We start from the raw sequence: 14885 nt of genomic DNA, 5'->3' as shown, positions 1-14885 counted from the left end.
AACGATGGATTTAGGCCCAGATCTCTGTACTGGGGTGAATGTATGACATTGTTCTGCATTCTGTCCATCAACAATTCTTTTTGCATGAAAAGGGCACTGGCATGAGGTAGATATAACTGGCATATTATGGATCTCCTTGGCGTAGTGGCAGCCACCTCTGACATATTATGGCCATCTTTAGAATATTTTGGTTACCTCGGCATATTGTAAGTATTCGTCACATTATGGAAGCCGCCCTGGGACACTAAGCGACATCATCACAATGGTTATCCCGCCCATTATGATGGACAGCTGTGTAAAGTTGGAGCCGTGCATATGGTGGGCATCCTTGCAAGATTCTATGCGTCAATGCCATTACTACTGGGTCTTACCTTGTCACACTTAGGGCTTTTAGGCAGGTGTTATCCAAAAACTGTGTCGGAAAATGTACCATATGAAAACATTCTTCTTCACTCGCTGCAGTCAGACAGGTTAGTTATCATTGTCAAAGTGCTGCTGTCACCACAACCTGTGAGCACCAACCCGGCTCTCTGAGAACAGCAGACGCATTGAAATCTGTGCCCATTGCGTACCATGTGCTAAAAATCGGAATAATTAAAAGTTACAAATGCGTAGGTTGTCAGTGCGCTTCTGGCTTTGGGCTTATTGCAAACCTCCAGTGCCAGACATGAGGCGACAGGAGGTGGTGCAGGCTGCTGTCACGTAAATAACCGCTTCGTAACCAATTCGGTCAGGACCCAAGAAAGCGAAGCCATTGTTTACCTGTGCTCAGGTCATGCTGCTGTCAGGCCGCCACCGAGCATACCTGACCTCAGGCTATCGGCTGCCTGCGCTAAGGAGAGGCAGGGCCAGGCCCCTCCCTGCAGCAGCGGCTCGCCTTCCCATCGGAGGGAGACTCAGTCCGCTGCAGGCGCCCTCCCTGCTCAGAGATGTGCGTGCGTTCACATGGCCCGCGTGGACTGGCACCCGAACGTCTGAAGACACCCGCGGCTGCCGTGTGCCCTTTGCCCTCCGCGCCCTCTTTCTTGTGAGCCTGCCCTTCGCCGGTTGTTGCCGCAGGATGGCCAGGACGTGAGAGCCGGAGACCGCCAGCTCAGCCCGCACCCTCCATCTACCTCCTTCCTCCTCCCCCTCTCTCTGCTGCAGAGCTCAGAGGAACTGAAGGTAAGGAAACACCTCCCGGCGCAGACATGCAGAAGCAACCCGATACCGTCACCTCTCTTGTCGCCATTATTCCTCCACAATGCAAATCTCATCTGCGAGTCTGACCCATTTCAGCCTTTTATGAGGGAAAGTTTAGTAAAATGTCTGCCCCCCACGGCAATGCAATGGGGTTTCGCATTTGTACTGCTCTTCTGTTTCCATCAGGTATCCCGGGCACATGGGCTTTTGGGCTTGTTGTACGTGGGTACGGAACGGGTGGCCGCTCCCCAATCGCCCACTGTTGTGCCATGGAAGGTGGATGGCATTGCAGTTCGGGGCGTTCCCGTAACCTAATAATATGTGCTTGTCCCTGCAGCTGCGCTGCCTCTATTTATTTCGCTTAAAGCTCCTGGCAGGTTTTTTTCATTTTCACTGGTGCGTGTTTTTCTTTTTTCATTCTAAGTTATTCTTTTTCGTCAGACGCCTGACTCGTTGTGATTGTTTTTGAACTAAAACGTACTTTTGTATGTTTTAGATGATGTAGCAAGTGATTAGTCGGTTTTTGAATGGTGGTGGAAGGACTCGTTCGCAGTGTACGGATTAGTCTCAGAATACAGTGACCAATCAGGTCTCCCCTGCCTGTAATTGAGCGCTCTTACGCCTGACACCACGGTTTAGGGCTCATTGATGTGTGTGCTACCTGCATGTGGGCGGCTTGAATTCCGGCGGAGCCTGCCTTTCTTTCTATTTAAATAAAAGCGGGTTTCATGTCACTGGGTAATCAGCACCTCCCTTTGAAGTGCTTGAGAACGTGTATGTAAGTCTTATGAACTGTGTGAAACGTAAGGACCTGCTGTAAGGATTAAGTTGATGATGACGAGAATGTATGTAAAGCGCGACGGTGAAGCTGGGGCTGGGGCTTCCTGGTGCTGAGGCTAGGCAGGTATAAAACACAAACTGCAAAGGGCTCAAGGAACGGAAGACCGGCGAGCAGTCAAAGGTTCAAAATCTGTGCCAGCAGAGAGTGCGGGTCCGGCCGTTTCCACCCTGGCACTCCTTAGTCAGAAGTACCGCACAAATACAGACAAACTGGATCTCCTGAAGGACTTTTAGATCTTAGTTTAAATTACTTGAACAATGACCTTCTCTTAATACACAATTCAAGTACTCTTAATTTGGTCATGTTATCTGTCAGGAGAGTATGATACCTGACAGGGGTGTCTGTCCTGGTCACCAATGAGATCCTTTCTACGACTCTATAGCAAACACCCCTCTGCTCCACAGGTGTAGCCGGACAGATAAAATAAGTTGTTGTAGGCGCAAGTCGCATACTAAAGATGGGGTGTCTCGTTCTGTTGCATCGGGGTCAGATGCAAAAGAGCGGATGAGATGCAAACTAGATATTCCCCGAAGATGTGAGTTTTCAATTCCTGGAGGGAGAGGAGAAGGGAAGAAGCTTGTTGGATCTGCATCGGGATGGAACTCCAGTTCTTCTGTATGTAGCAGTTCAGGCCTTGTCACCTTGTCTTCTCCGTGTGCTTCCTTATCTGGAGCCCGGCAGTGTTGCTGCTGCGGGTCTTCTGTTGGCCGCTTGAAATTGCTCACCAGATACAGGGTCACGCGAAGTTCACATCTTAGGAGTTCATACAGTGGATCTTGAAGGAGATTGTGACAGGAAGAGGGGGCAACATAGCTTCATGAATGGGATTGTGATCAGCTCATATTCACCTCTCCCTTGATGAGTTATTCCACTGTGTGGAAGATGCTTTTTAGGGGAGTTGTTTGGTAATCTGGGAGGAAGGTGACCAAGGTCCAGCATGTGTAGAAGGAATAGGCCTTGGACACCTGCTCTCAAGTTGGCAATGCCAGAAATACATTGATTCTGTGAAGAGTGGATTGTTGGGGTCATGTTATCTGTGTTTCTAAAAAATATGTGTTTTGAAGTTGAGGCTGGTGTCAAAATGGAAGCCAAGTGACCTAGTGCTGTGTGATAATTGTGATTCATTCCAGAGAGCCAATCTCACGTTTGTGCTCATTTGCTATCTTTTCCATTTTCATTCAAACTGAGTTTTCAGTTAGTTGAGACATAGGCATGGTTTTGACATTCAGTCTTCAATTTTGGAAAGGCTGTCCTTCAAACAGTAGATGCCATAGCAAACATGCATTTGTCAAAGTTGGATACCTTGCAGCATTTTGATGGCTGTAGATGTTCAAGGGGCATATTATCAAGCCAGGCGATAAAATTATCGCCGCTTTAGCAGCAGAAAACTGCTGCTAAAACGGCGATAATGGGCTTGATAATATGCTCTATGGAATTCCAATTGAAGCCCATGTTAGATGTGAAGGACATCTTACCTGAGCTTCAATTAGAATTCCATAGAGCATATTATCAAGCCTATTATCGCCGTTTTAGCGGCAGTTTTCTGCCGCTAAAGTGGCGATCATTTTATCGCCTGGCTTGTAAATATGCCCCCAAGTCTGTTAACTTTCCAAGGGCATCCAGGTAGATGTTGTATGTCATTTATGGGAGGATGGAGCCTTCGTTGAAGCGAGTCACAGGAATGTTCTCAGATCTTTCGATTCATCTGGGTAAACTGGAATAGGATGCTTAGACTGGAAGCAAACCCTTGCAGAACAATACTGAAAAGGCCGATTATTGCGTAAAGTATCAACCATGGTCCGATGGTTAACAGAGCTGAATCCGGCTGATGGGTGAAGGAGACATGGGTCACCACTGTCAGAGGTCAGGCGGATGTCTTCATCACCACCTGGATGGTGTCTTGTTTGTGCTGAACTGTGGACTGAAAACAGAAGGAAGTTGGTCTTGATTTTCTCATTCATCTGAGTGGCAAAGTCATTCTCAATAATTTTGCTTAGCAATGAGCGATTAGTCTTTGGATGATTACTACTGAGTTTGTGGGCGATTAGGTCAGTTGTTTTCAGGATTGGAAGGATCTGTTTTTTTAAGAATCTGGGAAGATGCCCAGTGTCTGGGACAAATTGACTAAGCATAGCAAGAGGGCACATCACTTCACTGTGATGGCCTTCTCTATTTCATAAGGCCTCAATATTGTTAAGAATTCTTGAGACAACTTCCACAGTTGTGGCATTGCAAGGACTCTTGGTCAGTAACGGGACCAGCAATGTATACATGCCAAGTGGTCCCATATCACATGTAACGCCCTTAGACAGTCATAGCTTTTTAGCCAGCAGCCTTTTCATGCTAGGGTTTGAAAACCCATACTTATAATGGGAACAGCAGACCCGCATGTCACAGAGCGCAAAGTGCTGCTGACTAAAAATGCTACAATTGCTGAAGGATTCAAATATGATTTGTAGCCACTTTCAGCCATCTTGGTGTTGACAGCAAAGCCTGTGATGGAATTGAAATATCAAGAGGCACTGCCCGTGCTTCAAAGGGGAGACTGCATAGGTCTGCAGAGACTTGGCAGTACTTGTCTGCCCGGCTATGGTCTATATTTACTGTTGTTCACTGGCTCCTCGTCACTCCTCTCCACACCTCGTAGAGTGCCATTATTTCCAGAGAGGCCATATCTTTCAAAGATACGCTGCCTCAGTACGGAGGAGACCACCAACCGAAGTGACCTACAAATCCCTCAGATGACACTCCCACCACATACATGAAAGTTCTTCTAAGCCATGTCTCTCCCCGACATTATACCAAGCGCCAACTTTAGACCAAAGTGACTTAGAAATGTCTATCGTGAACGCACTCAATGTTATGTTAAAAGCAAATTCAATCAGTATCATCATCAGAAAGTAACCTATCGCGTGCGAACGGCCTGGAAAATCCGATGACAAGTACAGTCATAGTGACACATGTGCAGGGTTAGCTTTAGTGTTGCCGGCGCCCCTTACAACAGTCTTTGTTGTTGCCCCCAGTGGCCTCCATCTCCACGGATACACTCACTACCACCCTCCAATCGTGCTAGTCATTGCTCCACAACCCAACTTATTTAATTTCTTTTATAGTGCTACTCATCCCAGTGTAGAGTGTCGGAGCACTTTATATCACACACACATATCAATCATAAACCATTAAGAGTGTAAATCAATGTGTTTCATTGAGAGGCTCAAGCAGCCAGGTCAGTTGACTCGTCAGTGCAACAGCCTACCTCATACTGCGTGCAGCCTCTCTTAGACAGTGCGCAATAGATCATTTAAACTAATGACATGCATGTTCACAGTGCTTTCTGTCACAGACTGGGCCTTCAGAGCACTACACATGCATGTCACTATTCCCCAGTGCACCCAATTAGGATTCAAATCAGTGATCTTCCGGCTACACACTTTGGCAGCTGAAGCGATCACATTAACCAACTGAACTTTCCTAACAAAACAGTGCATTTCCCACATTTAGGTTTAATTTGCATGTAGTTTTGATTCAAGGTGGGTGTATCACGGCACAAGCAGTTACTTCTAGCTTAAAGGCCAACAAAATAGTTGCAGAATATTTAGTTCTTTTTAACACAGTGCCTGATCCTTTCCCCACACTCACTGCTCCTTCACCTCATCTTCTCAGGATCATAATTTGCATATTTTTTTTTAACGTACCCTTACTTTTTTATGCTGTTTGACTATTGCTCACAAGTCAAGCAATTGCTCAAGCATGAAGGGCAAAGCAAACTGTAATAAAATTAAATGTCATTTATTTAATCAGCGCCTAATATTCAAGCAAATCAGTAAGATATGCCACACAGAAAAGACAAAACAGGCCCTGAGTTCTCCAGCTTTCCTCACCTGGAGCTTGGGGGGGGAGGGGGGCTGGTAAAGGGCGCCCCAAGTTTGTTGCACTGGTATCACTCCCTTAAAGCCGGTGTGAATGTAAATGTAAATTGATACTTGTATAGCGCACTACTCACCCACAAGGGTCTCAAGGCGCTTGTACGAATACCGCTGTGGAACCCATCCTGGCTTTCCCTGTGAGGCGTCCACTCCTGTGCACCCACAAGGTGGAGGCCAGGCCGAGGCGAGAATTATCAGGTCCGTGGAATTTTTGAGCCCAAGACCCGCCGAGGCAGGGAATTGAACCCTGGTCCCGGGCTAGACCTCTGCATCAGGGTCTGCCGCTCGAATCATTGAGCCACACTTCTCCACTTGAGCCACACTTCTCCACTTTAGGTGAAAACATCCAAGCTCTCACCTTCCTGAGCCAGGATGCAAGTTTGTCTAAATTAGAACACAATAAAAAAACACACCATTATCATGGACTCCTTGAATATGGAACCTTCCCTATGTGATATCATTAGTGTGTGGTATAAGCTCCAGTTCATCTACAGACCATTTCACTTCCATATAATTACTCCCTGGGTCCCTTCCCTAACGATCTACTGTGTTTTATTTCCATTTGGTGTATTTTTTTAATTCATATTATTTTTTCAACTTCTGAGGTTTCTAACTTTGTTTCCCTATTGCGAAGGCCCACTGAGCTGAATTGCCATCAGCAAAGAGCCAGTGACGCAAAAGGTAGATCGAACAAGCTGCCCAGGTCCTGCCTGAAAGCTTCAGCCAATCCTGCTAATGTATGCAATAGCTCATGAAACGTGAGGGCTTTGAAGAGCACGTTTATTTGGAAACAGACTACGCAACATGGCCACAAATACTCTAAATACTTTTGGCCTGCAAGTTAGGACCGGGATAATGTGCTGAAAGTGGCACGGGGGCATGGCGGCTAACAAGATCAGAGTGAGAGAGCTTGAAGTGGCGGTGCGCCGCGGCTATTCTTACCCTGTTCGAGCTGGCTGGGCTGATCGCCTCAACGCGCATCAGATAACGGCGGCCATGCTGCTGGAGATTTATAGGCGGGGAAGGTTGGGGTTCAAAGTTCCTCTGAACCTGCTAAACAAATACAAATTCAGCTTCAGGAAACCTTTAAGTCAAAGGTTTGAAAACGTTCCCAGTTTATTTTCCGCTAGAGTTAAAATACTTACTCATAATTTTAGGATTTGTCTGTCCACCTGAAGATTAAGGAAATTAGTATTATTGTGAAAAATGATCAAAAAAACGAATTAAATGTCTTTTGAAAGTCAAAGTTTTATATTAGTCAGTTCCTTTGCTATCATGCGCTCCTTTCTTTTATAAAACACTCAAAATAAAACCATTAGGCCAGATCCCTGCACAGCGAATGCTCCACGGTCTGAAGCTCTTTCCATCACCCTGCCTCCAAGCTCTTCACAGACTACTCTGGCACTTAACAATCACACACACACACCTACAGTGTTCCTCTTTCGAAGTGCAGTGGGTTCAGGATTCCATTCCTAACTGCTCCTGTTCGCTGCTTTCTCCTCCTCTGCCCAATCCTGTACCATAGATGAGGCCATAGTGTTAACCCACCACAAACTCCTGACGGATCTGATGCAGTCCTGGAGCAGTGTGGGTGTGCTATATATGGGATAAAACACCCCTGCTGTATATAATAAGGATATTGCAAGTCATCAAAGAGTTCCATGACCACATAGAGGAATGAGTCTGAGTTAAGAGTAATCGAACTTCAAGGTGACTTGCAACACCTTTTAATGTAAATCAGAGGGTATTTTATTCCTTATACTACATGGTCACACCATCACCCTTCCCCCAAACCACTTTTATCCTAGTTATCTTGCTCTTTCATGTTCTTTGTAGACAAGAAACTGTGGTGCAAAATTTAGCTCATTAAAAATCAGTTACAAATATTTATAAAAATATATTACAATTCATGTAATTGAAGTAATATTTAAAAACATGATGTGCCTCATCATGTGCGAAAACATGCAGAGATTCTGTCTTTCCTGTAGTGTGTACAAATAAACATCTTTCCATAAATAGGCCCTTCTGCGGGTCAAGTTTTCTTTTCAGAAAAAGTTATAAGAAGGAAGAAACATTTCTCATGTTTAAGCTGCAGCTGTAATTATGTGCCTTGCCTTGCGTTCCTTTGCTGCTGGCGCTGACAGTAGGCAGTGTAACTCAAAAGTCAACTGAAATAGCACTAAAGGTGCACAACTTTGTCATTTCATTATTACAGGTGACATTGAGACGTTACAAGTCGCCTGTAATAAGGAAAATGGAGCCAGGCTTTTATAAAGGGATTCTAGTCTCCCATGCATTATAAACCCTATAAATGTATAGCATATGACAAAGTGTTCCACTGCAAATCCTAAAGGATTGTTCTCTGGGCCCATATTATAGATAGGGTCCACTGTCCTTGTTTGCGCTGCGGCACACCTTTAACTAGCTCAGTGTCAGTGCTCATTATTACAGACATTGCTGTGCCCTCGGGGCAGCTGCAAACTGTGCTGCCCTCAGGGCAGCGCATATGCGAACGATGGACCGGCTAATAGAAGAAGCTGGTATGCCTTTTGCACTGGCAGGCACTGGCTGGCTTTCACTTTCAAGTGGGACATCTATCCCCAACCCTGGAAGCGGGTGCAGCGAGTGACTGCATCCGCCTGCAGTGGGATGTCGGGAGGAGGGGTCCAGGGAACTCCTTGGGGAAAAGTCAGTGTCAGTGTGCCTCCTGGTGGCCTCCTTGCCTCTGCACCCACACCCATAATGCAATGCAGGTGCAGAGGATAGTGCCTGCGAGACATGCGCATGAGCACTATCTGCATTACTGAAGGGGCCACATAAGCCTCTGATACTCCTTTTGTGATACTAAAGTGCCCCGGGGCATACTCATTACGTCCCTGGGGTACTTCATGTAATACATCCCTTGGTTGTATAAATGTGCATTACAAGCAATAATCAGTTTAAAGTATTTATGGATTCAGTAAACTTGCAGTTCAATGGTCTGTTATGTTTTTCTAAATTAGGTACAAGAAATCTTTCTTTTAGCAGCGTGACTTGTATTACAGAAAATAAAAGCTACTCATGTATCTGGTCCAAGCACAAGAATTTGGGATACATTTATAACCGTGTGTTAGGATCTCCATTGCACTCATATCGCAAGTGCAGATCTGCTCAATTTGTATGCAGTCCACAGTTCTAATAGTTTAATGTTTATTGCATGATAAATTAAAATCATAGCACTTGCATCCAATTTGCAACTACATTACCAGCGGCAAGAATGTACAGGGTCTAAAAGAAACGTATTCCCGCTTAGAGACGATGATAAAAAAAACGAGTCCAAACTTGACCGTGTGAGGGCCAGGCACCATCACTGGTTCGGCCTGGGGGTGCCCTACCAACACCATTATGACCAAAGATAAATCCGCCGACCCACAGACAAAACTGAACACTATGGACCACTACAAGACCGTAAATACAGGTGCTACAGGCGAAGCTGACACTGCCAGGCAGGTCCCAGACAATGCTACACTGCTGGCAGCCATCACACAATCACAGGATGCGCTTGAAGTGAAGACCGGAGAGGTAGGGTCAGAAGGCTCCCTACTTCAACAAAACCTCTGAAAGGCAGTGGACCCTATAACAGAGACAGAGAACTGGGTGTCGACCGTTGAAGACTCGGTGGTGTCACTTCAGCAGAAAGTTAATAAATTGATGGTGGTCACGCAAGAGCTAGCGGTGCACATGGAGGACACAGAAGGCCTCGAAAGCCGCAACAATCTGCACTTTGTGTGATTCCTAGAGGGGTGTGAAGGTGCTTTGATGGAGGAATTCTTGTCACAATGGCTGCGTTCTATTGTGTCCAAGAGGGGGTCCTGTGCCTATGCTTCGTGGTCAAGCGGACTCACTGAGCTTGCGCGAAGAAGCCCCCCAGTGGCGCCAGACCTCAGCTTCTGAATTATTCAGACAGAGATGCCATCCCTAAATTTGCCTAGGGCCAAGAGAAGTTGCCACACGGTTCGCATACAATTATGATTTTCCCAGACTACAACAGATTCAGCAACAACACCAAACCTTTATGGCGGCAAAGAAGAGACTGTGTGAACTGAGCATCCAATATATGCTGTTATACTCTGCACTAACGCAGGTTGCATACAAATCACAGTCTTTATTCTTTGATACCCCTGATATGGTCTTTCAATGGATGGACGAAACAGTGCGCCCTCAGCCACACACACCAGCTCGGTTGGAATCCAACTCCTCCCAGAGGGATCGACGAAGCTGCCCAAAGAAATAACGTCGAAATGCCATCACTGCTCATGATCCAATTGGCGGGCTCAACTGCAGGAAGATGGCACCCAATGGAATATAGTTGTGGCCTTGGACCCTGCTCCCGGGCCATGACTGTACATTCTATTACTCCCGTGGGGTTTCTCAGGGCTGACTGCCCCCTTGGAAGTGCGTTCCTGCAGCATCCAGAGACACGTTTAGGTGTGTTGAAAGGTTGGAGCTCCATTGGCCTGGGGCGCCCCTGGGATCACGTTGGGGTTCCAGGGGTGCTCCCGCAGTGACAGATTATTCCTGTTTGATGAGGTATAGGGGTGGGGGGGTTGTTATCAACTGCAACTTGTTGTTATGTTCTCCCCGTGCACAGACACAGATACACTATGACCCACAGACACTCCGGCTATACATGGTTTCTTCCCTGCACATGGGTGACTGAGCATACACATGGTGATATGGCCGGGTCGGTCTACATCATGACTTGGGATATAAGGGGTCTCCTAGACAAAATCAAGTGGGCACAGTATAGCGACAGGCCAAAAGTTTTAAGACCGACATATTGCTGTTCCAAGAAACTCACACGAGGGGCTCGAAAGTGCCGTGCCTAGCACGGTTTGGATTTGATTAGGTTTTCCACTCCGGATTTGTGCGAGAATCCCGGGGTACACCAATTCTCATTCACAGAAGGGTTCCCTATAGGTCCACTAAAGTTTTGGATGGACCTGGGTAGGATGTATATCATAGTGATGGGGCTACTGCACGGGGATTCACTGAAGAGAGGTAGTGTGTACGCCCTCCTCCTCTGGGACAGGATTATAAGACTTTAGAGGGAGCGCCTGGCCAGGTTTTTAGTGGTAGGGGGGGATTTTAATGATGTGATGGCTCTGGGGGAAGACATATGGCGTATGGCCAGACCTGTGCAGACCTCCAGGCATTCCAAGCTGCACCTTCAGGCCTCCTCTTGGGGTGGATGGATGCGTGGAGGGCTTATCACCCAGTGGAGGCTGGCTATACCTTCTTCTCAGTGGTCCATGTGTCCATCTCTAGATTGGACTATATCTTTTTCCCCGGTCCCTACATCCATCGGTTACGATCCTACAGCGCAGACCATGAAATCATTCTCCAGTGGCCCTCACGCTGCTTATCAGACCCCACAGGCCCCCATTCCAATGACGTATGTCAACCTGGCATTTAAATAACCTTGTCTATAGGACAGTGCTGCCCCGGTCACTCACTGAATACTTAACAAGGGTACTGCCCTTTCGGGAGTGGTTTTATGGGAAGCCTTGAAGCCCACACTACGTGGGGCAGACATTCGATTTTGTTCGGGGTAGCGGCGCCGTAAAATTTAGAGGGTGGTGGAGTTAGAAACCCAGCTGCGGGCCCTAGATGACGAGGTCAGGAGAGGTGGAGGGGTGCAGGCTACACTTTTCCCAACTATGACTGCAGTAGTTGCTTCTGGATGAGGCTCGGATGACTTGGCAAGTGGCTCCAAATCGGATACACCAGTGGGGTGATAAGTTAAGCAAAATGCTCCACCACCTATGTCAGATCACGCAGGGGTCAGCACCAGTACCGGTGCTTGGTGATGTGTTAGACGAGTTGCTTTTTGCTCGACGGGAAGTCCTGACCGCTTCCAAATTGTTGATTTTGTACGCACTGTGCCTCCCAGGTTTGGGCTGGATTCGGTGCTCAAGCAACTTTACGAACCGATCACGGTGGAGGAGCTGACGGGGGCGCTGGCGAGTCTTCACCTGGGCTGGGCTCCGGGACTGAATGGGTTTCGTTTCCATGCGAATTCTTGAAGGCCCACATGCCTCAGTTAGGGACACGCTTGCTGAAGGCACTACAGGAGGCCGTTGGCATGTCGCTTCTTCCACCTGATTGGTGACATGCCAAAATAGTAGTATTCCACAAACCAGGTCACCCCCCCCCGAGGACACGTCTTCGTATCAACCGATCTCATTGTTAAATGTTGAAGTCAAATTGTTGGGCAAAGTATTAGCGATTGCCTTCTACAACATATAGGTGACCTGCTTCACCTTGATCAGGCGGATTTATGCCACGATGGTCCACCCGTCATAATATTAGATGGGTCCGTAATGCACTGGCCAAGGCACCAGATAACGGAAAGCCAGCGCCGCTCTTATTAGCCGACATGGATAAAGCCTTTGATTTGATCAGCTGGGAATACCTTTTTATCCATTTGCAAGCTCTCAACCTGTGCCAACGTTTCCTCGCCTATATTTGTCTCCTGTATATGGATTTATCAGCGTCTGTCTACGTGGCGGCTGAAGTATCCGATCCGTTTCCCATACGTAGAGGCACCAGACAGGGGTGCCCGCTGTCCCCCTTATTATTTGTGCTCTCTGTTGAACCACTGGCCACATGGGTGAGATGTGACCCCCTGGTGCGCGGGTTTGATTGGACTGCTGAGATATCCGACAGATTCGCCCTATACACGGATGTCAATCTGTTTTCCTTTACAGAACTAGCGTTCTCTGGTCCACGGATGCTGCAGATTTTGTGGGTCTTCATGGAGACCTCAGGGCTGTAGATGAACCTGGCAAGGTCAATACTTTTCCTGGTTTGTGGTATCCAAGGGAGATCGGCATGGGGCTCACAACTGACCCGGCTACTGAGGGTTTTCAATATCTGAGGGTCTATGTCTACCCAAACCCGGCTCTCTCATGGCAGCACAACATTGGTCCTTTGCTGTCTCGTGTTCGAGATGAAGTGCAAGCTTGGTCCCCCCTGCCTTTGTCGTTGCTGAGTCGGTCCACCATCTTCAAGATCCTTACCACAACTGCTGTATAAGCTTCAAAATTACCCATACAACATCCCAGATTCATGGTTCCGCTAGGTGATTGCAGTCCTTAACCATTTCCTGTGTGGGTGGAGCGATTTGAGTGGGTCTCCGTACCTGTGTCCAATCCACCTTTTCTGGAGGGATTGCATTCCTACTATACCACCTCCCACCTCCTTAATATCAACGGGTGGTGGTACAGCGATCAGGCTGATCCCGTTTATGCCGTGGAGAGATGGGCAATGGGTGTCCAGTCGGTCCTGGATTTCCTTTATAGTCAGGCGAGAATAGAGCGCCTGCCTCCGGCTATCAGGGTGGTTATTCACCTGTGGAGGCAGACTGTTCGCTGCATGGGAGGGGGAGTGGGTAGATTGACAGGGGTTACCCTGTTATGGCACAGGGCTGTCCTGCGTCAAGTGATCAGGATACCGGGGTTTCGAGAGTGGGATCTCCTAGGCCTATCTACATTGGGAGACGTCATGCAAGGTACTGTATTGAAGTCTTTCCAACGCCTGCAAGAGGAATACCAGCTACATCGTAGTCAATTCTATAAATATCTACAATTCAGGCATGCCTTGTCTCCTTATATTCAGGGTCTAGCGAACCTACCAGAATTTAATCCATTAGAGGGTAGGTTGTTTTTGGGGGACATAGGTCCCCATAAGGGTCGACAAATATAACAGACCTTAGTAACACACAGCCCTACTACTTTGTCGACCTTGTGGGTGGCTTGGCAGGGATATATTGAGGACCTGAATGATGATAACTGGACTGAGACCCTGGTGGCCCCCCAGAGAGCCACAATATTGTTGCGCTATCGCCTGATCCAATTCAAATATCTACATAGAGCCTACTACACTAGACACCACTTATGGCGGATAGAAGTGATGCCCTCCCTCCAAATGCCTCTGCTGTGATGCCGCAGAGGGTACGTTTTTTCACATGATGTGGAGCTGCACGGCATTGCAAACCTTTTGGCGTGGGGTGACCTCTTGTTTGGCCCGAGTCTTAGCTTGGGAGATCACTCTCAAGCCCAAACTGGTCCTACTTCATAGCACAGACGAGATTGGAGGGAACTGATAAAAACAACATCTCCTGTTTCTGGGGCCAGCGTTAGCCAAGCGCAACATCTCCGAGCACTGGAGGGGGTCTCCGCCCTCAGTGGGGGCAGGATGTGTGGAAAGCAGCCATGGATAGATGAATTGGGTTGGAGGTTGCAGTCTTCCAGGCAAGAGGCTGCCCCCAGAAGCATGGGTACATTCAGAGGCTGTGGGTGGAGTACCTCGGTATTCCGTTATCCCCCTCAACCTGCAGAAGCTATTATCGAGGGGGAGATACAGTGGTATAGCTCTGGGAAATAGTAGAAGACCCCCATCGGGAAGACATATGAAGCCAGGGGCATCATTACTGACCAGGGTTCAGAGCGGTGGTGTTCTGTCTGTGCATGTTTTAGGGGGATATAGTACACTAGGATCATTGAGGCCTGCTGTGCTGCTGTGTATACATTTATGTGCCGGCCTTCCAGGCCTTGATGTGCTCATAACTTCAATAAAACATGTTTATGAAAAAAAACGAGTCCAAAAATAGTACAAGACTGTTAATCACAGTTGTCATGCTAATTTGTGAAATGAGAGGCTTAAGCCAAAATGTGCCTTTAGCTGTTAATACCTTGCTAATACATAATATTTATATATGTATGCATATGGTATTTCTAAAGCAAAAACCTAGCCAAAAGGCAGAAGAGAACTGTACATGGTTAAAGACAAGTATAAAGTCGGTGAATAAGGGGAGAGGAAAGTCAGTCGTGGATGGCTAATGCATTGTGATGTAGAGTTCTTTTAAAGAGGTGAGTCCAACTCTTCCCCCCCCC

The 14885-nt window shown here is 47.3% G+C and overlaps 1 protein-coding gene across 1 annotated transcript in view; it reads left to right on the top strand.

Moving 5' to 3' along the window:
• The first annotated feature begins 878 nt into the window (after positions 1–878).
• Positions 879–14885, top strand: part of CORO2A (coronin 2A) — a 408458-nt gene continuing 394451 nt past the window's right edge. The window contains exon 1 of the mRNA XM_085636611.1: positions 879–1164. The gene's annotated coding sequence lies outside the window, so the exon portion shown is untranslated. The remainder of the gene's footprint in view (positions 1165–14885) is intronic.

Source organism: Triturus cristatus, chromosome 2_1 (genome assembly GCF_964204655.1).
Source record: "Triturus cristatus chromosome 2_1, aTriCri1.1, whole genome shotgun sequence".
NCBI classification, from domain to species: domain Eukaryota; kingdom Metazoa; phylum Chordata; class Amphibia; order Caudata; family Salamandridae; genus Triturus; species Triturus cristatus.
The sequence above is the reverse complement of the archived record's forward strand: the minus strand, read 5'-3'. Positions and strand labels throughout refer to the sequence as shown.